This window comes from Phyllobates terribilis, unplaced genomic scaffold (assembly GCF_046119375.1).
Source record: "Phyllobates terribilis strain yellow unplaced genomic scaffold, ASM4611937v1 Scaffold_172__1_contigs__length_4051808, whole genome shotgun sequence".
Lineage (NCBI taxonomy): Eukaryota > Metazoa > Chordata > Amphibia > Anura > Dendrobatidae > Phyllobates > Phyllobates terribilis.
Genome location: NW_027362932.1, coordinates 2,121,612 through 2,146,034, shown reverse-complemented (window position 1 = coordinate 2,146,034; position 24,423 = coordinate 2,121,612). Strand labels below are relative to the sequence as shown.

The 24,423-nt window shown below is 44.5% G+C and overlaps 1 long non-coding RNA gene across 1 annotated transcript in view; it reads right to left on the bottom strand.

The window, feature by feature from the left end:
- Positions 1-24,423, bottom strand: part of LOC141212392 (uncharacterized) — a 481,597-nt gene that overhangs the window by 339,218 nt on the left and 117,956 nt on the right. The window lies entirely within an intron of this gene.

Below are 24,423 nucleotides of genomic sequence, written 5' to 3'. Positions count from 1 at the left end.
GCCTGATAACATGCACAGAATTTGACACAAATGGGTTTGAATGGCTACTAAAGGTAACATCCTCACGTATGACCTGTTTGCTTGTAATCAGTGTGTGTGCATAAAGCTGAGTGAGTTTCTGGGATCCAGCCACTGACGTTTCTGGATTTTGAGATGGGGAAAGCAAAAGAATTATCAACGGATCTACGGGAAAAGGTAGTTGAACTGTATAACACAGGAAAGGGAGGCAAAAAGAGTATAACACAGGAAAGGGATACAAAAAGATATCCCAGGAATTGATAATGCCAGTCTGCAGTGTTCAAACTGTGATTAACAAATGGAAAATCAGATGCTCTGTAAAAACCAAACCACAGTCAGGTAGACCAACAAAAATTTCAGCCACAACTGCCAAGAAAATTGTTCGGGATGCAAAGAAAAACCCACAAATAACATCAGCTGAGAACACACTTAGGGGTGTACTCACTTTTGTTGCCAGCTGTTTAGACATTAATGGCTGTGTGTTGAGTTATTTTGCAGGCACACCAAATTTACAGTTAAACAAGCTGTACACTGACTACTGTACATTGTATCAAAGTGTCGCATCTTCAGTGTTGTCCCATCAAAAATATATATATGTATTCCGGCCCATTTTTGGAGTTTTGTGTGAAATTATGTCCAATTTGCCTTTTTTTTCTCAGTTTTTTTGTGTTGTTCCAATAAACACAAAGGAAATAAACATGCGTGTAATAAAACATGTGTAATTTTCTGAAACAATTTCAAGGGTGCCAGCACTTTCCGCCATGACTGTATATGCAAGTAGAGTCCTTAACCCCTTTACAACCCAAAGTGGTTTGCACGCTAATGAGAAGGCCAATTTTTACAATTCTGACCACTGTCACTTTATGAGGTAATTACTCTGGAACGCTTCAACGGATCCCCCTGGTTCTGAGAATATTTTTTCATGACATATTGTACTTTATGATTGTGGTAAAATTTCTTCGATATCACTTGTGTTTATTTGTGAAAAAAACAGATATTTGGCGAAAATTTAGAAAATTTTGCAATTTTCAAAATTTGAATTTTTATGCCCTTAAATCGGAGAGATATGTCACACAAAAAAAGTTAATAAATAACATTTCCCATATGTCTACTTTACATCAGCACAATTTTGGAACCCAAATTTATTTTTATTAGGGAGCTATAAGGGTTAAAATTGACCAGCGATTTCTCATTTTTCCAACAAAATTTACAAAACCATTTTATTAGGGACCGCATCACATTTGAAGTCACTTTGAGGGGTCTTTATGACTGAAAATACCCAAAAGTGACACCATTCTTAAAACTGCACCCCTCAGTGAATCGGGTCATCATGGCAACATCCGGGAAGCCGCGGCACACATTGCTGGACGCCGGCAGGAGAGGTGACTATCCCGATCACCTCCCCTTGCCCCCGCAATGCTGCGAACGACTTAGATCCCAGCATTGCGGGGGTTAATGTGCGGGACCTCTCCCAGCACATAGCACCGGGTGTCAGTTGTGACAATCAGTTGACACCCGGCGGCGATCACGCCCGCACAGCCTGTGTGCGGACGCGATCGCAAAGATGTACTAATACGTATCAGGCTCTTAAGTCCCAGGGCGCAGATACGTATCAGTACGTCTTGGGCTTTAAAGAAGTTAAAATTATGTGAAAATGGGAAAAGTCACAAAACTTTGCAACTTTTCAAGAGCTTTATGCCAGTTTTCTGGCAAAAACACTGGTGAATCGGGTTCATAATCTCTAATCCTTTCAGCTCCCTTTAATTAGACTACTTTCAACAAACTAATTATAAGTATTGGGTCTGTTTTTTTTTTAATGCTTTTAAAATAATTGTAAATATTTTCAATCCCCTTTTGTTATAAGGATTTCCCAAAAATTAGCTAATCATAGGTTGTCCTGCATTCGTGACAGTGATTGACTGCGCGGTCACTTGGAAGTTTACATTGGCATCACTACAGGGCCGGTAAAGAAGGACTGTCAGGGACCCCCAGAGTGTGGTAAAATGCGCCAACTAATTCATAATTCATTTAATTCTCACACAATATACTAAGTTAGTGTAAGTCTACAAAAAAGCAACAAAACTTGGTGCTAAAAAAATTGAGCATAACTTTTTGAAAAATGAACCAGGTTATGCCAAATCTTACATATTTTGTGACTTTGTGATCAGTTATCAACACAAATATTTTACTCAAATTACCAGATCGATGGATAAGAATTGGGACTTTTCCCTAAATCTCTCCAAAACATCACCGCTTATAGAAGACCACCCTCATATCCAGATCAGATTTTCTGTGAGAGATGCCCAGATTCACAATATAGTATGCATACTGGCCATCTATGAGAAGTCCACCCCAATGGAAGTCCAGTTATTAAAGAGGATTTTACTGTTTATATAAGGGGCAGACAATGACAGTGAAGGGCCCTTAATCAGGACTTCTGATCTGGGCCCCCCACCCTCCATCAGGCACCACCTACATATACATTTCCATGTATATTTATATTAGGCACACATATAAAATTTGCACATGCTAATACTCTATACACATTTTAACGTATGCATATGTGGCACCCCAGGGGTCTGGTTTCCACAGTAACAGCAATGTTATGTCTAGGAGCAGGTGGGAGGTCTCTTGGTCAGGAATCCTATGCATGCCACACCTCCTGCCCAGTCCTGGGAGGGGAAGGACTTCCCCTATATAAACCTGGGGCTGAGGCAGGGTTAGAGAGTTCAAAGGGAGAGTTGAGCCAGGAGGGCGGACAGGGAGCTGTGGCTCCGGCTGGGCCCAGCTCCCGGGCCATGCCAGAAGTAGAGACAGAGAAGAGAAGCAGCATAGGAAGAAACAACAGGAGCTCTGTGGGAGCAGTGCTACAAGGAGTCAGGGGCTGGCAGCTGCAGAGCTCGCCCTGACTGAGAAGTTATCACCGGACCCGGAGTCCGAGGCTGTGGGGACTAACCCTTACCCAGCAGCAGAAACCGTCCGGCAGGGGATTTCAAGTCCTCTGGCCCAGAAACCCGAAGGCACGGTCACACGCGTGGGACCAGCACCGCCGTCGTGGAGCGGAAGGCACTAGAAGGCCCCGAGTCACCGGCCATACGGGTGAGCACCACACGGTACACTCAGGGACGTGGGCTAATTTTACCCGCCTCTAGCAAGGTAGCCAGAAGAGTACAGTTAGTTGGGAAGGCCTACAACTCCACCTGGCCAGGGGAGATCCCATCTGCTCAAGGACTGACCAGGCCCCGATCGATAGCAAGTACTCCGGGAGGGTCTGTCTTTGTCACCAGTAAAGACCCTGAACTGAGTGGTTCCTGCTACCCCCATCTTCCACGTCGGCTGCCCTGAGGCCATACCCCTCCCGTTGGGGGTTATACCATCCACGCTGCACCATCCTTCCACCGGCCTCAGCGGTCTGCCCTGCAGCGGCAGCTCCATAGCTGCATTCAACAGGTGGCATAGTCATCCTACATCTACTGCTAATATACCGCCACTTAGTCTGACTCCCTGGGCACGGACCGGGTCACCTCCACGAGACTACTACCCCTATCAGATCCGGCTCCGGGTAGTCCCTGCGTGCGCAACGCTACGTCACATAGGCCCAGGGCGCGTCAACTTTTGGCGTAGTCGGCAGGATTTCGTGCCCGCAACCACCGGGTACTGCGTGCCTGAAAGAGAGACTTTTAAAACTTACCTGTGGTGAAGATTCCCGCCATCCGGCGCCATCTTCAGCCTTCTTCCCGCAATCCGTGAAGTTTTCCCGCCATCCGGCGCCATCTTCAGCCTTCTTCCCGCCATCTGTGGAGTTTTCCCGCCGTTGGACGCCATTTTGAGGACGCCGCGCGGGAAGAAGAGGGGCGTGGACTCCGAAAAGCCCGCGAGAGCTGAAGCCCCGCCTCACGTCCGGACGTTGCGTAAGGTCCTGGAAGGAGCCCAGCAGACGCCGACGTCACAGGAGCGCGACGAGAGGTCCTCAACCCTGACGATCCACTGCGGAGCCGCGGCCTACGGAAGAGGATCATCGCAAGGTAGGCCACGGTCCACTAGGGGGGAGGAAGATGTCGGATACGGAGGAGAGCTTCACTGCCTCAACCCCCGCCAGCGCCACCGCTGCTGCAGTCATGCCTTTCACCATGCCCTATATCCCGGGAGCGGCCTGGCTACCCCAGTACTCAGGGGAGTCACATACCCTACATGACTTTAGAGAAAAGCTGGATAGCCTCTTCCAGGTGTACCCCCTCACAGAAGAGCAAAAAGTGAGCATCCTGGTGGCCCAATTAACCGGGGCAGCCCAAAGGGAGGTAAAGTCCTGGCCACCTGGGAGGAGGACTGTCGCAGAGATACTAACCCGGCTAACCGAGGAGGAGCTGCAGTACTACCAATATGAGGAAAGCCAAGAGGACCCGGACGGGTCTGAGGACTACCCTCAGGAGGGAGCACAAAGAGGACATAGCTGCTGAAGGGAAGTAGCGTGAATAAAGAGCTGTACATAGTTACCCGTTAGGGTACAAGGACTGCTGCTAATTAAAATATGGTCCCCGTTGGGATTAGTGAATTGTTCCCCGTGTGTCCCTATCCCTTACCAGGCTGAGGACTGTGAGCAGCCAATCCTTATCCCCACTGGCCGAGGCCTGAGAGCGGCCATATCCTGTAAATAATTATGTGTTTCTAGTTATTTTTAGGAGTCCTTGGTGGATTTACCGGGAATCCTTGTACAGTTAGTGGAGCGTAACCCAGGATGGACTAAAGACTGTTAAGGACTCGGGGCAGGACAGACCCCTACCTGGTTACGTCTCCCTGTTTTGGTGAAATGGACACCTTTGTTTTCTTCAAAGACTGCACCCGGTTGCGGACACGCCGTGACCGTCTTTATGTGTTTCCTTATTGTAATGTTATTTTTTTTTTTATGCCTTGTTATGTTGACATAAGTATGTTCAGTCCCGGAGTACTAAATTTCACTAGGGGGGAATGTGGCACCCCAGGGGTCTGGTTTCCACAGTAACAGCAATGTTATGTCTGAGAGCAGGTGGGAGGTCTCTTGGTCAGGAATCCTATGCATGCCACACCTCCTGCCCAGTCCTGGGAGGGGAAGGACTTCCCCTATATAAACCTGGGGCTGAGGCAGGGTTAGAGAGTTCAAAGGGAGAGTTGAGCCAGGAGGGCGGACAGGGAGCTGTGGCTCCGGCTGGGCCCAGCTCCCGGGCCATGCCAGAAGTAGAGACAGAGAAGAGAAGCAGCATAGGAAGAAACAACAGGAGCTCTGTGGGAGCAGTGCTACAAGGAGTCAGGGGCTGGCAGCTGCAGAGCTCGCCCTGACTGAGAAGTTATCACCGGACCCGGAGTCCGAGGCTGTGGGGACTAACCCTTACCCAGCAGCAGAAACCGTCCGGCAGGGGATTTCAAGTCCTCTGGCCCAGAAACCCGAAGGCACGGTCACACGCGTGGGACCAGCACCGCCGTCGTGGAGCGGAAGGCGCTAGAAGGCCCCGAGTCACCGGCCATACGGGTGAGCACCACACGGTACACTCAGGGACGTGGGCTACTTTTACCCGCCTCTAGCAAGGTAGCCAGAAGAGTACAGTTAGTTGGGAAGGCCTACAACTCCACCTGGCCAGGGGAGATCCCATCTGCTCAAGGACTGACCAGGCCCCGATCGCTAGCAAGTACTCCGGGAGGGTCTGTCTTTGTCACCAGTAAAGACCCTGAACTACACCGCATCGTCTCTGAGTGGTTCCTGCTACCCCCATCTTCCACGTCGGCTGCCCTGAGGCCATACCCCTCCCGTTGGGGGTTATACCATCCACGCTGCACCATCCTTCCACCGGCCTCAGCGGTCTGCCCTGCAGCGGCAGCTCCATAGCTGCATTCAACGGGTGGCGTAGTCATCCTACATCTACTGCTAATATACCGCCACTTAGTCTGACTCCCTGGGCACGGACCGGGTCACCGCCACGAGACTACTACCCCTATCAGATCCGGCTCCGGGTAGTCCCTGCGTGCGCAACGCTACGTCACATAGGCCCAGGGCGTGTCACATATACATAGTGCACACAAACATAAAATACGGACATACACATAAGATGCACATACACAGTATAGAGTCCCGGTAGTCCTCATAGTTTTAAGCATGGACCCTGGCAAATTGTAGACGGACTTTTATTGTTCATGGGCTTTAAGGGAGAGAGGCTTCCTTTGTGGAGGACACTCATGAATGCCATTCATTTGCAGTGTACACCGTGTCGTGTCATGGAAAACACTCACCTTAGTTTGGCTTTCTACTTCTTCAGCTAATAGCAATGAATTTGCCTGTCGATTTTCTTCTCATCAGAAGATGCTTTTGTTTAGATGTTAACTTCCATCTGACTGATAAGAAAAGCTTTGCTGATCTTCTTGTAGACTTCACATTTTTTGTAAAGAAATTATTTTCTTTCTCAGAAATGTCTTCTGACATTTCTCTTCTATGTGGTGCCACTTACCCTTCTCATCAGAGGACGCTTTTGTTTAGGTGTTAACTTCCATAGTCGGCCTGGACATCTCTGTAAGATGGTTGCAGTTCCATCTTTGTTATAGTTTTGCATCACTTTTGCTACAGTATTCTGACTGATAAGTAAAGTTTTGCTGATCTTCTTGTAGACTTTACATTTATTGCAAAGAAATTATTTTCTTTCTCAGGTTTTGTGACATTTCCCTTCTATGTGGTGCCATTGCTGATAGCATGAAATGGGAAGGAGTTTTCTTTATTAAGTAACTTCCTTTTACAGACACCTGTCTGCTGGACATCTGTTTAATGAATAATTACACTTACCTGTGGTTCAGTTCTTGTTAATTATAATTTTGTTGTCTAAACTTAGCTTTTCTCTTAAGACTGTTACTGGGATGTTCTCATTTTTGAAACATGATCTTGAATGAGTTTGTTAAGAAAATTACTTTTTTGGGGTCTGCAAAATACCAAATCTTGTTTGCATTCAATGGCTCAAATTTGCGAGAGTATTTTGTAGTATGGTATCCCATATAAAATGATGATTCTGAAAGGAAACTACAGGTTTGCTGACAAATCTATTTGGGTGTACTGATTTATGCTAAACACTGTATATATATATATATATATATATATATATATATATATATACAGTACAGACCAAAAGTTTGGACACACCTTCTCGGTTAAAGATTTTTCTGTATTTTCAAGACTATGAAAATTGTACATTCACACTGAAGGCATCAAAACTATGAATTAACACATGTGGAATAATATACTTAACAAAAAAGTATGAAACAACTGAAAATATGTCTTATATTCTAGGTTCTTCAAAGTAGCCACCTTTTGCTTTGATGACTGCTTTGCACACTCTTGGCATTCTCTTGATGAGCTTCAAGAGGTAGTCACCGAAAAAGGTTTTCACTTCACAGGTGTGCCCTGTCAGGTTTAATAAGTGGGATTTCTTGCCTTATAAATGGGGTTGGGACCATCAGTTGTGTTGTGCAGAAGTCTGGTCGATACTCTGCTGATAGTCCTACTGAATAGACTGTTAGAATTTGTATTATTGCAAGCAAAAAGCAGCTAAGTAAAGAAAAACGAGTGGCCATCATTACTTTAAGGAATGAAGGTCAGTCAGTGCGAAAAATTGGGAAAACTTTGAAAGTGTCCCCAAGTGCAGTTACAAAAACCATCAATCGCTACAAAGAAACTGGCTCACATGAGGACCACCCCACGAAAGGAAGACCAAGAGTCAGCTCTGCTTCTGAGGATAAGTTTATCCGAGTCACCAACCTCAGAAATCGCAGGTTAACAGCAGCTCAGATTAGAGGCCGGGTCAATGCCACACAGAGTTCTAGCAGCAGACACATCTCTTCAACAACTGTTAAGAGGAGACTTTGTGCAGCAGGCCTTCATGGTAAAATAGCTGCTAGGAAACCACTGCTAAGGACAGGCAACAAGCAGAAGACACTTGTTTGGGTTAAAGAACACAAGGAATGGACATTAGACCAGTGGAAATCTGTGCTTTGCTCTGATGAGTTCAAATTTGAGATCTTTGGTTTCAACCACCGTGACTTTGTGCGATACAGAAAAGGTGAACGGATGGCTCTACATGCCTGGTTCCCACCATGAAGCATGGAGGAGGAGGTGTGATGGTGTGGGGGTGCTTTGCTGGAGACACTGTTGGGGATTTATTCAAAATTGAAGGCATACTGAACCAGCATGGCTACCACAGCATCTTGCAGCGGCATGCTATTTCATCCGGTTTGCGTTTAGTTGGACCATCATTTGTTTTTCAACAGGACAATGACCCCAAACACACCTCCAGGCTGTGTAAGGGCTATTTGACCAAGGAGGAGAGTGATGGGGTGCTACGCCGGATGACCTGGCCTCCACAGTCACCAGACCTGAACCCAATCGAGATGGTTTGGGGTGAGCTGGACCACAGAGTGAAGGCAAAAGGGCCAACAAGTGCTAAGCATCTCTGGGAACTCCTTCAAGACTGTTGGAAGACCATTTCCGGTGACTACCTCTTGAAGCTCATCAAGAGAATGTCAAGAGTGTGCAAAGCAGTCATCAAAGCAAAAGGTGGCTACTTTGAAGAACCTAGAATATAAGACATATTTTCAGTTGTTTCACACTTTTTTGTTAAGTATATAATTCCACATGTGTTAATTCATAGTTTTGATGCCTTCAGTGTGAATGTACAATTTTCATAGTCATGAAAATACAGAAAAATCTTTAAATTAGAAGGTGTGTCCAAACTTTTGGTCTGTACTGTATATATATATATATATATATATATATATATATAAACCTTATAAGTTTGGTATCACAGTAATCGTACTACTGACTCTGAATCATTTTGTCAGTTTGTTTTTACAACACAATACACACTGTAAAATGAAGGAACCCAAACCTGGCATTTTTTCTCATTTTTCAACACATTATATGATAAAATGAATGGTGTTGTTCAAAACTACAACACTAAGCGTCAGCACACTGTGATTTGCTGATCTGTAAGATGCGTTCTTTGTGCTGTGAAAATACACAGCTGTGATATCTCACCAAATATTCATAGTGGGAACTTAAAATTATGTTTTTCTGCCATGATTAAGGATGGTTTGGATGTATGAAACATGTTGACCTTTTATTTCTATCTTTGTGGAATTAAGGCTGCATGAACCAGTCACCAACCATTATCTGTATATGTACAAATATTAAGTGCTACTGAGTGCTGTAGGAAAAACTTAGAATAGTGAGGTGATTTGACAGTCCTGCCACAAATAATCTGTTTCTACTGCACACTTAAAATCTCTGATAGTGGGAATGAACCTGATTGCCTGCAGTAGTGCACTCCTGAGAGCTGGTGCAGCAGAGAAAATGTCTTGGACATGAGAGTGGGAGGTCCTGATTATGGAGGATGTTAATCTTAGCTCATTGGAGTGTAGATATGGTAGAGATGCAGGACTGTGCAGCAGGGTGCAGAGGTTTGTGGATGAGTGTAATGACTGGTACAGGGTGGATGCACCAGTGTAATTGCTGGACAGAAATATGAGACTGACTGCTGCATTAAGGATAATGAGAAATACATTTAGTGGGAAGAAGAGCAATTAGTGAGTTACAAGTATTTGTGAATTCAAGACAAAAAGGAATCAGAGCAACAGTAACAGATTTTACTTTTTTTTAATTAATAATGGGATGAATAAAATCGTGAACATTGTCAATAGAATAAATCAAAGTCAGGAAGATAGCCGAGGTCAGATACCAGGTGATCAGTAAATGACAAGTCAGACGAGCAGTATGAATACCGCGGAGCCCGATGACAGAGGCGTTACTGAAACTTGTCCAGGTTGACCAGTCAGAAGGCCACAGGTAGATGGTGAAGGTCCTTCTATACAGCTCCAGCAGTGATGATGGATCTGCTGGACTTCAGGGCGCTGGATGCTTAGGTGTCCCGTCTTTTAGATGGTTTTAGGGCAACAGTGACAGCATGCAAATGCGCGAGCAGCCCTGGATAATCCACGCCGGCAGGATGATAAGATCCGGCGGAAGATGGAACCTATGAGAAGAGAAATAAATATAATGTAAGTGATGGGACTCCATATTACATGATAATGCTGTGCAGTCACTGTGGCCGGACGGCAGAGGAATATTATCATACAGAGGTCAGGGGTCATTGTCAGCAATCATACATGTGACAATCCCATCACTGACAGATGACATCTACTCCACATGAATTATTCTCACTGACATCACACAACATGGAGTTGATTCTCACACTTACCTCGTCTCTTTTTCCCATTTTTTCCATTTTCTGAGTTTTGTTGCTCCATACTCAGATTTATTGCCGATTTTCTTTCTTCATGAGATGGAAATTCTGATGAAAAATTAAAAAAAAAATCAGTAACAATATATTCTTATAGGATCTGCTTTGTCATAATATGGATAACATAAGAGACCTATAGTATTGTATAAAACCATGTGGGAATATTTGAGCCTTGAAGTCAACATTCACATTGCTGGTGCTGTAGACATGTACATACCTGGCAATGGGGACGAGGGTGGCAAGATGGTAACAGCATCGTCTGTATTACATACAGGAACAGATACTTTCTGCCTGTTTGAAGAAGAAAAACATGTAAATCTCAAGTAAACTCCATATAAAAGGGGTTGTCTCACTAGAAGAACACCGACTATAAGGCCTAGTAGGACATATGACTGTCATAGTGGGGAAGGTCTTCTGCTCAAGACTACCTTTTATAGAGAGCTGAGAGGAAAACAACTACCAAGAATGGCCGGCATTTCATACTACATCTCTCCTACAGTGAGGGCAGCACTAAAAGTGCATGACCGGCCACAATTATGGGCTGTTTTCTCCAACAATTCCGAAAGCTGAAAGCACAATGACCCATAACCATGGGGCGGTGGATGCTACATTTGATATTATGGTATTTATGTCCTATATTTGGTGTTGTGCACATATATCAGCCTGGAGCTCCCAGTAATGACCCCATAATCTACTCACATTTCTGAGATGTTTGTGTTGGATTCTGGTGTACACTCTGGAGGGGCCTTGGGATCCTCGTTGTTCACCATCCCGTTAGTGGTGGTAGAGTGCTAAATGTGGATAACAATAAGTTATTAAATATACATACTTTTTAATTTTATAGATCCTTTTTTTGTACATATTTTGGATTTATCGATCACATACTTACTTTAGAAAGCCTCTCAGAAGATGATGATGCAAATATTCGGAAGATAAAGTTCTCATCGTCCTCACTTGTGCCCTCCTTATCCTCTGAGATCAGATGGTTGTTTTCATCAGAGTGATCTACAAGACATAGGTAATGAAGGATTGTTAGAGGGTGTCAGTATAACACAGTCGCTATATCTCACTAGGTTAAAAGATGATGCAACGTAATATACAGAATACATGAAAAAAAACTCCTGTACAAAATTAAGGAAATAGGGATACAGTACGAACCCATGGTCAACATAGCTGAGATCCATGAAACATGGATAACATAGTAGACCAGAAAAACCATGTGGAAATATTTGAGCCTTGAAGTCAACATTCACATTGTTGGTGCTGTAGACATGTACATACCTGGCAATGGGGATGAGGGTGGCAAGATGGTAACAGCATCGTCTGTATTACATACAGGAACAGATTCTTTCTGCCTGTTTGAAGAAGAAAAACATGTAAATCGTAAGTAAACACAGTATAAAATGGGTTGTCTCACTATAAGAACACTGACTATAAGGCCTAATAGGACATATGACTGTCATAGTGGGGAAGGTTTTCTGCTCAAAACTACCTTCCATGGATCAGAACACAACTACCAAGAATGGCTGGCAAGTAATACTACAGCTCTCCTACAGAGTAGGCAGTGCTAAAAATGCATGACCTGCCACAATTATGGGCTGTTATCTTCTGCATTTTCTGAAGCCAAAAGTACAATGACCGTTAACCATGAAGCGGTGAATGCTGCATTTGATATCCTGATATTTATGTCCTATATTTGGTGTTGTGTACATAGATCAGCCTGGAACTCCCAGTAATGAAGTAATGACCCTTTATAATCTACTCACATTTCTGAGATGTTTGTGTTGGTTTCTGGTGTATACTCTGGAGGGGCATTGGGAACCTCATTGTTCACCATCCTGGTAGCGATGATACAGAGCTAAATACGGATAAAAATAAGATATAAAATATTTTTTTTATGTACTTTTAGAGTTGTTTTACATTTTTTTTACATATTTTGGATTTATTAATCACATACTTACTTTACAAAGCTTTTCAGAAGATGACGTAAAATTTTGGAAGTCAAGGCTCTCATTGTTCTCACTTGTGCCTTCCTCATCCTTTGAGACCAGATGTTTGTTTATATCAGAATGATCTACAAGAAATAGGTAATGAAGTATTATTAGAGGTTGTCAGTATAACACAGTCACTATTTATCACTAATATTAATGGGAACAGATGATCACATATTAGGGAAGATGAGACAAACAGTTGCTTAGTCTAGATGACGTCTCCTTCTACTTACTGATAAATAAGCTGGTGTCTGCATCTGAAACAAGCTGAGGAACATACTCCAGCTCCTGGCTCAGAATGTTGTCAAAGTCCAAGTCACTCAGGAATGGATGAACCTTGATCTCAAATGCTCCTCCTAGAAAAAGAAAAACAAAAGTGATGCGGACATAGTCAGGGATGGCTCCATATCTGAACAGTTTATCGTAATCTGAACTAATGACAAAACTGAGCCGACATGAAGGAAATAAACTGGAAGTCTTAGTGTGGAGAACTAGAAATACAGTAGATGAGCTGATAGAGAAATGCTGATCTTCATGGACATGAGCGATATGTCCTTGGTCTAATAAGGGAATATTAATACTAGTATATCTGTTACCTGTCCCAAGTCTACGCACAGGATTTCTTCTGAGCAGCTCAGTGATGAGATTCTGAGCATCCAGGGGTGGAGCGCGATCACAATTCCAAATTAGTTCTCCTGTTACATAGAAAATTACAGAAAATAAAACCTCTTTACTGGACTGTAACTTAGAGCAAAGGAAATAACTAAACAAATGTAACCAATCAACGCAATGATCGGATTATTCTACTCACCAATGACAACCCTTTTATAAAGCTCAGTGAGGGAATCAGCATCAAATGGTACACATCCCAGCAGGAATTTATACAGGATGATCCCCAATGACCACCAGTCAACAGGTCTTCCATAGCCTTCTTTCAGGATGATCTCTGGGGCTATGTAACATGGGGTGCCACAGAACTGGAAACCAACAGAACATAGAGATGAGAATCGATGAAACAATTATTATGACAAGATATCATCGTTAAAACACAATGCAGAAGATAAAATATTAGTGGAAAAGTTCTCTAGAAAGGAAGAACGTAGAGAAGAGACAATTGTGTGATGAGATTTGCAAATAACAAGCTAAGTTCTTGTAGGTGATGCTGACCTCACGGTCCTGGAACTCTCTGGAGATGTCCACTGCTAATTCCTTGTAGGTGTTGGTTTTCGGTATCATTAGACCAAGTTTTGAAATCCCAAAATCGGTAACTTTAATATGTCCAGTAGATGTAATCAGGAGGCTGCAAAAGAGAAGATGGTTTTAGCCTCACAGACTGAATGATAATAAATGACAACTTTCCCCACTTTATTATACTACGGGGGCACTTACTTTTCCGGCTTCAGGTCTCTGTGCACCACACCGTAACTATGCAGGTATTCCACGGCAAGTACCGCCTCTGCAAAGTACAAGCGGGCCATGGGGACAGAGAAAGGACCCCTGGTGCTTAGAAGGGTCCCACAGTCTCCACCTATAGAAGAAAGGAAATATGACCAGTGAGGGGTTTATACAGCAGATGACCATGATATACCACGAGCAGATAACCATGATGTATAATGAGCAGTGAGCGGAAACATCCTGGGGAGATCACACAGATAGTGGCGTACATAGAAATCACAAGACCCCATATCAAAAGTTGTAATTGCCCCCCACCCTAAAAAATAAAAAAGAAATATATTTATATCCCTGTTGAAGCAGCTTGGTGTTCTCACCAGCAATACAACTTTTATGGCCATTTTAGAGTATGATGCTCCCAAAAATGCCCACACCCACACTCAATGAGTATGGTATCCCCACAGTGAATCCTCCTAAGGAGGCCACCACTTAGAAGGAGGCCAGCCACAACCCCCTACTCGGTGTGATGGCACCCACAGCAACCCTCCCACTCAGGATAATGGTTCCCACAGTCCCTCACACAATATAATGGTCCGCATAACTCCCCACTCAGTATGATGTCCCCACACAGAATGGGGGCCTCCATACAGAGTGAGGACCCCCACAGCACCCCACTTAATATGATGACCTCCACTCAGCATTCACAGTCCCCCCATATCTAGTCATACGGCCCCCTTTCAGTATTTTGGCCCCTACTAGCCACCTACTCAGTATTTTTGCCCCCACCAGCCCCACCTCCTTGAAGAAGCAAATACCGCTGAAATTGTGATGACAGGTGGAGGGATGCTGCCCACTGCCGAGCGTCGACAGACCCCCTCCGACTGATGAGCCCCATAGCGCCCCTGCACCAAGATCAATGAATTTACGAGCATCTTGGTAATAGATAACCTATAGTAAATGCTCTGTGGGGATGTAACCAACAATGTCCTAATGATATGAGCAGTGATAAGATGAAAGCAGACATGGGCTGAATATAATACAATAGATGTGTCTTACCTCCTACATACTCCATGACCATACACAGGTGAGATCTAGTTGGAAAGGAGCAGAGCATGGAGACCACAAAGGGACAATCAGCAAATGTTAAGATGTCCCTCTCCAGAAAGGCCCATTCCAATCTCTGTGCAGTATTTAGGTTCCGCTTAGCCATTTTCTTCATAGCAAAGGTCTGGTGTGAGTCTTTATGATGCACTAAGTAGATGGCCCTGGAGAGAAGGAGAATCCATCGGTTATAATAAATCCTTATTAATAATCCATATATAGAAATCATTATATGTTTAATACTGGTATCCTGGTAACATTTCTCCTTGCGGAGAGTGACATGTTAAGCTTGTCAAGGTGAGGAGACTTTTAAGCCTCAATGATCCTCTGGGAAATATGCAAATTGTCTCTTCAGAGAGGAAGAGAACTAGAACACTAGTGCCCCTTATAGGAAGTAGTAATCCTAAAAGTCAATATCGACCCTTTAACGAGCCTTATCACATGACATGGAATAATAGCCATAACCAAAATCTCAATTTTCGGACACTATGTTTTGGGGTACAAGCACTCATCAGTGCAAAGTGTGAGATATGGTTTGGCTGGGTAAGAGGCATCTGACCGGGATCCAAGCGGTAACGTTTCTCCTTGCGGAAAAAGCCATGTTAAGCATGTCAAGGTGAGGAGACTTTTAAGCTGCAATGCTCTTCTGGGAAATATGCAAATTGTCTCTTTTCAGAGAGGAAGAGAACTAGCACCCTAGTGCCACCTATGGGAAGTAGCAATCCTATTTCCCAGAGGAGCATTGTGGCTTAAAAGTCTCCTCATGTCCGCAAGGAGAAATGTCAACCCCTTGGATACCGGTCAGACACCTCTCACCCAGTCAAACCATATCTCACACTTTGCACTGAAGAGGGGCAGTACCCCAGAACACAGTTCCTGCAAATTGAGATTTTGGTTTTGGCTATTATCCTAAGTCATGTGACAAGGCTTGTTAAAGGGTCGATATTGACTTTTAGGATTGCTACTTCCTATAGGTGGAGTTCTAGTTTGCTTCCCCTCAGAAGAGACAATTTGCATATGTTTAATACTAGAAGTCTGGCCGCCACTATAAATCCACATCTAGAAATACATAAAATAGCACTACATAGATCACCTATGCGAGGTCTCCACAATGCCACTTCTGCCGGAGCCATCACCCAGGTCACATTATAGATACGAGAATCTACTGAAATTCTCTTTGGGCAGATTCGCTATAACTGACCAAATACAATTTAGTGCAAATAAAATTGGTCCAAAATGAATGTGCTCCAGGGCTCTCTTCTGCTGCTGAGGCCAGTGATTGGGCCCACATGGTCATGGTGGAGGGTGTAGATGTCATTGACGTCAATATGGTGTCACCCTTCATGTGACCATGTGTAGCCAACTTCTCTGATCAGCTTCATAATGGAGCCCCCCCATCAAAACAAAGATCAGAGTGGAGAGCAGAAAAGCTCAGGTGGAGGAGGCAGCATAAGAACAGATGAGAGTCTAGCACAGGCGAATGTAATAATATTATATTATTATATATTATATTATATGTAATTATATTATTTAAATCACTTTCCTTGCAGTTTGATTTGCTACAGATCACATAATTTCCCTATGATAACACTGAATGGCAGAGTGCAGGGGCAGAAGCATTGTCATAGGGAACCCTGAGAAATGTGGATTATGGCAACAGAAATCTCACCCAAAATTTCCACTGCTGATGAGTTTGGAAGTTTCATAGTCGGTCATATGCGGCTTTCTCGCCGGAACCAATGAATCCATCACGCTCTATAAAAGAATAAGAAATAATACTGATTTATTGAAGATGCAGGAAAAAAGTTAGAGATGCAAAAACTTCTCCCCCCATATTATGTCCCAGATGATTTACACTGATATGATGTTGGGAGGATACAAACCGGACGCTGGGCAGACCTGGCGCTAGCACCCAGCACACCCAGGCAAGTGCCGGGGCCCTGAGTAGGCGGGCCTTGCTCCCCCCCCCCTCAATGCTTGCCCAGGACCACGGCCGGCACAATACTTACCTCTCCACAGCTGGTGAGCAGTGAGGTGAGCATTTGATTTTTTTTTTTTATGTATGGAGGTATGGGGCATTATATGGGGGGAGAAGTGACATCCTGCATGGGGCATTATATGGGGGGGAGGTAGGGACATCCTGCGTGGGGTATTATATGGGGGGGAGAAGTGACATCCTGCATGGGGCATTATATGGGGGGGAGTGACATCCTGCATGGGGCATTATATGGGGTGAGAGGTGACATCCTACATGAGGCATTATATGGGGGGGACATCCTGCATGGGGCATTATATAGGGGGGTGACATCCTGCATGGGGTATTATATGAGAGGGAGAAGTGACATCCTGCATGGGTCATTATATGGGGGGGGGGAGTGACATCCAGCATAGGGCTTTATATGGGGTGAGAGGTGACATCCTGCATGGGGCATTATATGGGGGGTGACATCCTGCATGGGGCATTATATGGGGGGAGTGACATCCTGCATGGGGTATTATATGGGGGAGAAGTGACATCCTGCATGGGGCATTATATGGGGTGAGAGGTGACATCCTGCATGGGCCAATATATGGGGTGAGAGGTGACATCCTACATGGGGCATTATATGGGGGGGTGACATCCTGCATGGGGCATTATATGGGGGGTGACATCCTGCATGGGGCATTATATGGGGGGAGTGACATCCTGCATGGGGTATTATATGGGGGGAGAAGTGACATCCTGCATGGGGCATTATATGGGGTGAGAGGTGACATCCTGCATGGGCCAATATATGGGGTGAGAGGTGACATCCTACATGGGGCATTATATGGGGGGGTGACATCCTGCATGGGGCATTATATGGGGGGTGACATCCTGTATGGGTCATTATGTGGGGTGGGACATCCTGCATGGAGCATTATGTGGGGGGGTACATCCTGCATGGGAAATTATATGGGGGGTGACATCCTGCATGGGGCATTATTTGGGAGGATATCCTGCATGGGGCATTATGTGTGGGGGACATCCTGCATGGGGCATTATGTGGGGTGGGACATCCTGCATGGGGCATTATGTGGAGGGGACATCCTGCATGGGGAATTATATGGGGGGTGACATCCTGCATGGGCCATTATGTGGGGGGGCACTGCCTGCATGGGGCATTATGTGGGGGGCACAGCCTGCATGAGGCATTATGTGGGAGGGACATTCTGCATGGGGAATTATATGGGGGGTGACATCCTGCATGGGCCATTATGTGGGAGGGGGACATCCTGCAAGGGGCATTATGTGGGGGGGGGCACAGCCTGCATGGGGCATTATGTGGGGGGTCAAAGCCTGCATGGAGCATTATGTGAGGGTCACAGCCTGCATGGAGCATTATGTGGGGTTCAAAGCCTGCATGGGGCATTATGTGGGGGGCACAGCCTGCATGGGGCATTATGTGTGGGGTCACAGCCTGCATGGGGCATTATATGGGGGCACAGCCTGCGTGGAGCATTTTATGGGGTCCATTATTCTATATGGAGCAATATATGGAGCTCATAATACGGTATAGAGGACTATGTGGTGCCATTATACTGTGTGGAGGACATTACTGTCCGGTCTGCACTGTGAGCTGTGAGGATTCGCCGCTTTCTGAGTTATTGTGGAATTTACAATAGATATCGCTCATGTAATGTAAGAAGTGAAATCTTCGGGCTTGTACTATATATATATATATATATATATATATATATATATATATATATATATATATATATATATATATGTATATATATATATATTTATCTGCGGTATCTGTGCATCATGAATCGTGGTATGTGTTAAAGGGGCCACTGAGACTCTTTCGCCCAGGGCCCACGAAATCCTGGAGCCGCCCTGCAACGGTCATCATACATTACTATAACATTCTGGATAATGTGGGAGATCACACAGAGGAGGACTTACAGGTAATCTGTCACCAGGTGTTTGCTATGTATTCTGAAAGCACCATGATGTAGGGGCAGAGACCCTGATTCCAGTGATGTGTTACTTACTAGGCTGTGTGTGGCTGTTTCAATAAAATCAGTAGATTATCACTAGAAGACTATCTGTCTAGCCAGGTAGTCCTATTGCTCTGTACCCCTGCCTCCACCACTGATTAGCAGCTTTCTGCCTATGCACAGTGTACACAGAAAGCTGCCAATCAATGGTGTGGGCGGGGTTATACAAGACTCAGCATTCAGAGCTCTGCAGCAGAAAAAAATAGTGATTTTATCACAACTACTCCACCGAGTAAAGTAATCAACACATGGAATCAGGGTCTCTGTCCCTGCATCATGCTTCTCTCAGACCAAATAGCATAAACCTGGTGACAGATTCCCTGTAATTCACATGTAATTAACACCATAGGGTCATCTACACTTAGAATAGAGACGTACCATGGTTGTATGGGGGATAATACTGGACGAGTCATTCACACCCCATGATCTGATGACACACACGCATCCCCCTCTATGATACTTACGGATTCTTGGATCTCCGGGATCTCACTAATTCCATTGTTAGGATTCGACAGCTCAGTTGTTTCTAAAATAATGATGAAGAAATGAAATGTATTAGAGGATATTATTCCTACATAGATAATACAGCAATAAAACGGAGAAATGACAAGATGTCTGTAAATGGGATTAATACTCGTTATATGGGGATTCTAAATATGAGAATATACGGGGAATCCATAGATAAATGTAATGTAAATGATGGAGGAACCCCTTCATAAATAACAAAAGACTGACCATCACTTCCGAAAAGAAAATGGGTGTGAACAGGTGCATACTAAGAGTAGCCATCCAAATACATAACTAACAAAGTTGCACTCTGTAACGCTATAGCATGTAAACATGAAATAAATGAAATTTGAATTGCATTACTGCTGTATAAAATAGGATAAAAGGAAGATACTTAGCGCATAATTTGGCCAATTCATGCATGGCCAGCAGCCACGGCAAGGCGACCTTCTTTTTCTGGGTGCATGCCAAGTAGCCACGGCAAGGTGACCTTTTTTTTTGCTGGGTGCACGCCCAGCAGTCACGGCAAGACGACCTTCTTTTGCTGGGTGCATGCCCAGGAGTCACGACAAGGCGACCTTCTTTTGCTGGGTGCATGCCCAGCAGTCACGACAAGGCGACCTTGTTTTGCTGGGTGCATGCCTAGCAGCCACGGCAAGGCGACCTTCTTTTGCTCGATGCATGCCCAGCAGTCACGGCAAGGCGACCTTTTTTGCTGGGAACCTATCTCCACCCATCAGCCCGGGGTGGTTTTAATTACAACAGGATCCTACCTACCCATATAAATGTAGGCTTCAGCCTAGGAGAGGATTCACATTAGGAGAGGATTCCAACAAAAAGATCGCCTTGTCATTGGCTGCTGGGCATTCATGAATTGGCCAAATTATGTGCTCAGTATCTTAGTTTTTTCCCATTTTCTAGAGCAGTAATGCAATTTAAATTTAATTTATTTCATGTTACTTGCTATAGCACTGCAGAATGGACCCTCCAGCACATGAATGAGGAAGCCCCCACCCACGCTGCACATATGAGTGATGGTAAGAGAGCTGAAACATAGGAAAGATTTGCAAATTAGCCTGGAAGTGCACTGGGGGCATGTCACTGCACTTGGATTTCTTCTTTCACGCCCCCAGTGCACTTCCATTCTAATTTGAATATGGTGTCTACTTTACATTTCTCCTGACTGGCACATTGGATTTCTACAAACAATTATTATTAGGGGACAATGGCCTATACCGTCACACCACTACTTCTATATGTAACAATGTGCTGCCAGGTTCCCATTACACAGAGTAGAGAGTAAATCTAACATTATCCTCCGTCCTCTGTAATATCTGGATATTCCTTGTAGAAGGTCGGGTGATCGCTCACCTGTAATCAGATCGCTGTTCAGCTCCGGCTGACTCCTATTAGGGTCAGGGATTTTCGGGGTCACATTTTGCCCATATTTGGCGTCGCCTCCTGTTGTTTCCTGATAGATATAATATATATAATTACTATGTGGAAGATTTCACTAAATCACCAAATACATAAATCATGAAGGACTAAACCAACATTTACAGATGCACCAATTGTAACGATACAAATCCCGCGCCATCTTCAGACCTTTTCTCAGAAAGTCTCCTCAGATACGGTGGATTAAGATACGTCTATTAATATTGATCCTTACCGGGCGTTCCAATGAGCGTTCTAGTATAGACAGGACTTTTTCGGCCAGTTCTTTAAAGACAGCCAAATCTTCAGTCTGAGATCTTTCTTCAGCCTATAAAGAAGGAAAAATGGAAAGGAGAATTTTGAGATGAGAGCGATCAGAATGGAGGCGGAAATTGTATGTGACATCGGTTCTCTGTCTGCAGATACAATGACTACATACTGTATTTGGGGACTCGTTGTGTTTTACCGTATTTTTTGGACTATAAGATGCCTTTTTTTCCAAAATTTTTGACGTCCCTTCTAACACTCTCGCACCCCTCCAATCTATCCTAAACTCTGCTGTCTGACTAATCCACCTGTCCCCCCGCTATTCCCTGGCTTTTCCCCTCGCTCCGCCAATCCCTTCACTGGCTCCACATTACCCAGAGACTCCAGTTCAAGACCCTAACCTTGGCATGCAAAGCCACCCACAACCTGTCTCCTCCATATATCTGTGACCTAGTCTCCCGGTACTTACCTGCACGCAACCTCCGATCCTCACAAGATCTTCTTCTCTACTCCCCTCTTATCTCCTCTTCCCACAATCGCATACAAGATTTCTCCCGTGCATTCCCCCTACTCTGGAACTCTCCACCCCAGCATATCAGACAGATTATTAATAATAATAATTGTCTGAATGTAGCTTACCAGGGGGGTGGCTGTGGTGGAGTGAGGTCACAGGAAGTAAGGTCACTGCTGCAGGAAGCCAGCAGTAGAAGTGGGGCGCTCCTGCGGGCCAGCGGGGTGTCCAGGAGGTGCGAGGCTGCGGGCCCTGGGCTTCAAGGAAATGTTAGCGGTGATTTAGGAGGGGAGTCCCCGCTCTGCCCATTGAATTTCTGGCGGTGGGCTTCAGGCAAATGGCCGCTGGAGGCAGTGCATGTGCAGATTTAGATCTCGGCTCAATGAGGAGCTGAGATCTCAAACTGCGTATTGGCCATCTCCAGCAGCCTACTTCTTGAAGCCCACTGCAGAGAAATCAATAAGCAGAGCAGGGCCTCCCCTCCTGAATTACCGCTAACATTTCCTTGAAGCCCAGGGCCCGCAGCCTCGTACCTTCTGGACACCCCGCTCCTCCCAGCTTGGAGCCCGCAGCAGCGCCCCACTCCTACTGCCGACTTCCTGCAGCAGCGACTCTGCCTCCTGTGACCTCGCTCCACTGCCACCACCCCCCCTCAGTAAGCAACCGAAAATTCGGACTATAAGACAGACCCCCATTTTATTATAATAAATGTTTTTCCTATTTACCTCCCAAAAAATTTTGGTGCGTCTTATGGTCTGCAAAATACGATATATTAGAAGAAAAAGCTTCTATCCCTCCATTATTATCTGTTAATATTGAGATGTTCTGTGCAGAGTGTCCGCCACTTACCTGGTGTAGTAATGTCCTGATGTTCTGAAGTAAATCCGTCAGATAGTCTGACGTTAGACGACGTTGTCGGTGTTTGGTCAGGCAATCCTTTACTAGCTCCATCACCAGCCGGTGAGTGAAGTAGAGGACGCCATCGGGTGGTAGAAGCACACTGTTAGGACGATTGATCATAAGGATCATCAATAGTGCTTTTACCTGAGGAATGTCCAAAACAATTCCAGCCATAGTGAAAAACTGCAAGTGCTATCAGTCACTATAGAGCCAAGAAAGGCACGGGTGAGCCTATGTGCATTGCATATATAGCGACTGTGAGCAGTGATGTCACCATCACCTGTGATGTCATCACGGAATCTTGTGATAGAATCTTCACGGAGCAGCTCTGCGCAAATAGAATGCGGCCTGGTAATATTTAAAGTGAAAACATCATACAATTAACTACCCATGTTATCATGGCCATTCTATTTTATATCCAATTAGAACACAACCAGGATAAAGGTGTGTTCACAAGTTGTATTTTGGCAGTATTTTTTTTCTACCTCAAAAATCAAAGGAGGCAGGAAAAACGCTGCTTAAAATTCAGGTGTTTTTACTTGTGTTTTTTTTTCCATTCATTTGAATGGGTGAAAAATGCTGCAAAACCTCTGAAAGACTTGACAAGCTGCAGATTTTAAAAAAATGCAAAAAAAACAGCATGTGAATGAGATTTCAGAAATGTCATTCACTAAGATGGTGCTGTAAAACACAGCATTTATTGCTGCAGAAGAAAAAACAGTGAATACACCCTAAAGATATCCTCAGTCATATTATGGGAAATATTGTATATTTCGCATTTATTATCTCACGTGTTTTTCTTCACCATAGAACTTTTAAGGCTGTGTGCCCACTATGCGTTTTTTAGGCGTTTCTGCAGCGTAACTTTCGCTGCGGAAACACTTAAAAAACGCTTGGTGATAGGTCTGCAATGGTCCCCAATGATAATCCGCATGTGCTGTGCACATGCCGCGGAGATTTCCGCTGCGGATTATCATTGCGGAAAAATCCGCAGCACGTCCTTTAATTTTGCAGAGTCGCTGCGATTTAGCCGCCATTGACTTGCATTGGAACGCATAACATCCGCATGACTACAAATACACATGTGGATATTATGCGACTCAATGCGTGGATGGTACCCGGGTCTGGAGATGAAGAGACTCTCCTCCAGACCCGGGTACCATAGTACCTGTAGTTAAAATAGAATTAAAATAAAAAATAAACATATACTTACCTTCTGATGGCCCCTGTCTGCTCCCGGCGGTGCTGCTGGATCTTCGGCTGCTCGCGGTGGTAAAAGGACCTTCCATGATGCCATTTAGTCATGTGACAGGTCACGTGACAGCTGACATCGGCGGTTGCGTGACCTGTCACATGACTAAATGACGTCATGAAAGGTCCTTTTACAGCACCGTGATCCGCCAAAGACACCGGACGCACCGGAGAAGGAGATCGAGGACCATCGGAAGATGAGTATAATGTTTTTTTTTTATTTTTCACCATTATTATTCTTTTTTTTCATTATTGATGCTGCATTTGCAGCATTGTAACTTGGTCACACTATATAAATCCATGCCGGTTGCATGGAATTATATAGTGTGACCAAGTTGTCAAGCACTTTTCCAAGTGATGCTAAAATCACTTGGCAAAGCGCTTGACAACCCAGGGAGATGCAGAAACGCTTAGGAAAAATCCGCAGCATTTCTGCATCGTGGTCATATATCCTAACTCATTGGCGAACCGTTATACAAGGCTATATTCACACTAGACGTTTTTTTAGCGGGCTTTTTTATGCAAATTTTCAGCTGCGTTTTACAGTACCAACAAAGTCTATGAGATTTCCGAAATCTCATGCACAAAGCTTGCTTATTTGTCCTCAGTATTTTGTGCTTTCCATGGCTTTTTGCAATAGAGTATGTCACTTGTTTCAGCGTTTTTCACCCATTAAAAAAAAGGGTGGTGGAAAAAAATGCTGAAAAAAAGCCTAGTGTGA